Source organism: Colobus angolensis, unplaced genomic scaffold, assembly GCF_000951035.1.
Source record: "Colobus angolensis palliatus isolate OR3802 unplaced genomic scaffold, Cang.pa_1.0 Scaffold664, whole genome shotgun sequence".
Classification (NCBI taxonomy): domain Eukaryota; kingdom Metazoa; phylum Chordata; class Mammalia; order Primates; family Cercopithecidae; genus Colobus; species Colobus angolensis.
In genome coordinates, this window is record NW_012120310.1 from 1,008,097 (window position 1) to 1,010,494 (window position 2,398).

Genomic DNA, 2,398 nt, shown 5'->3' on the forward strand with positions numbered 1-2,398 from the left:
TTTCAAATATATTATCTTAGATACTCTCACAAATAACTTACAAAATTTATGCTACATTTTCATTTTAGAAATAATAAAACGGATATTTTGCACAACAATTTTCTAGAATCTATAGGTTTTAATGAGAATTAAACAGAATTAATATAATTCTAAGCCAGTTTTTCTGCCTCCTACGCCATCACCTATTCCAGCCCACACTTCTCTTCCTTCCTTGTTGGCTTGAAAGAAATAATTTATTTTGCAACTCATTGCAACAATGGTGTACAGATCATTGAGTTGTTTAACCAAAGAAAGATAATACCATGTTATCTATTCTCATTAAGCATTTAAAATATAGCAGTTGTATCCATCTCAGAATGATATGAAAAGGCAAAGTGACAACCTAACCTTCTATTTATTCAACTTTCTTAGATTGAATGTAAGGTAATTTGCCTTACATCAATTAGAAATACGTTTCAGTGTAACAAATATTAATTTTTAATTGCTGAGAATAAACAAAATATCCAGCTAAGTGTGTTTTGTGGAGAATTGTCCTGTGCTTCTTAGTACCTCACTCATAAAAGTTGAAGCATCCAGTGGTTGGGTGATTACAATTTCAAGGTTGAATTGCAAAATGAGCATTGAAACTAATTTCAGCTGCAATGGTTGTGACAGCCAAAGCTTTTATTTTCAGGAGCCAAAAGTTAAGTAAGTTAAATTCTAGAATCTTCCCTTTAAATATCAAGAACCAGAGGCTGGCAACCCAAGAGAAGAGCATTTTTCAAATAATGTAGACTGAGAAAGATACTAGATACAAATATTTGGTGCTTCATCTATCCTGTGAGGAGGTTAAAAAACTCTTTCCAGGATGAGTAGGAAGCAAAATTGGTGGGAAGAAGGTGGTCTGGAGAGAGAGGGAAGCAAGAAGATTGTGATTTGTGATGTGAGTGTGAGGCCTTTTTCTCTTCCTTCTTCTTGGACTCAAAACCTCAAGATGATGGTAGGACAGAAAATAAAACCCAAATCTCATAGGTTCCTCAGAGGTGGCTTCCTCTCAACTGTTCCTTTATGGGAAGCACCTTCAATAAGAGCCAAAATGGAAGTATGGTCAACACAAGTTGATAAATGGGCTCCTAAGAGGAGATAACTAGCCACAAGTTAAACCAGCAGCTGAGACAACAGCACAGCCTATCTGGAAGAAGAGAGACAATTTATAAGCCTCACCTGCCCCTTGGAAGAAAGAAGAGAGAAAAGAATCCTGAATTCAAATACCTACATAAAATATTCAGTATTATGGTGTTTTTAAAAATATCTATTTGTCTCAGCCATCAGGAATAATAATACTAAGTGATTCAACAGCAAAATGAATTGAGTTATAGAAAATAAGGAAAATTGCATTTCTATACACTGTGAGTAGAAATAAACCATGTGACTTTATAAATGGAAGATACAGTAAAATAAGTTGAGGTAGATAGCTAAGGAAAAGGCTGAGGATGAAAGTTAATATTAAAAAGTGTTTTCTAAAGAGTATGGAACATCAAATCCAGAATTTAAATACGAAGGAGCTGAAAGTCTCTATGTGGGCCAGGTACAGGTGGTTCAGGCTTGTAATCTCAACACTTTGGGAGGCAAAGGCAGGCAGATTAACTGAGCCCAGGAGTTCGAGACAAGCCTGAGCAACATGGTGAAACCCTGTCACTACAGAAAATACAAAAATTAGTGGGATGTGGTGGGTGGTGCCTGTGGTCCCATTTACTCTGGAGGCTAAGGTGAGAGGGTAGCTTGAGCCAGGGAGGCAGAGGTTGCAGTGAGCCGAGATTGTACCACTGCATTCCAGCCTGGGGAGTAGAGTGAGACCCTGTCTCAAACAACACAAACAAGCAAACAAACAAAGAAACAAACAAACCCACAAAAATCTCTGTGTATAAGCCAGTAAATAGCAATGTTAAGTTTCCAGCTGCAGCTCGTAATTTCTTGCTAGAAATCAAGAATTGTTATACTCTCATGTCTTTGTGAAATAAGCTGTGTTATAACATTAGCTTGGTAATTCCTATTTTTTTTTTATTTTACTTTAAGTTCTGGAATACATGTGCAGAATGTACAGGTTTGTTACATAGATATACACGTGCCATGGTGGTTTGCTGCACCCATCAACTCGTCATCTACATTAGGTATTTCTCCTAATGCTTTCCCTCCCTTAGCCTCCCACCCCCTGACCAGCCACAGTGTGTGATGTTCCCCTTCCTGTGTCCATGTGTACTCATTGTTCAGCTTTCACTTATGAGTGAGAACATGCAGTGTTTGGTTTTTTGGTAATTTCTATATAAAAACAATGGTTTTCTAGTTTAATAGTAATGTTTTTCATTTTAAAACTTTTCATTCTCGGAATGTTTCTCTCTCTTTGAGTTTAAGAGCAGAG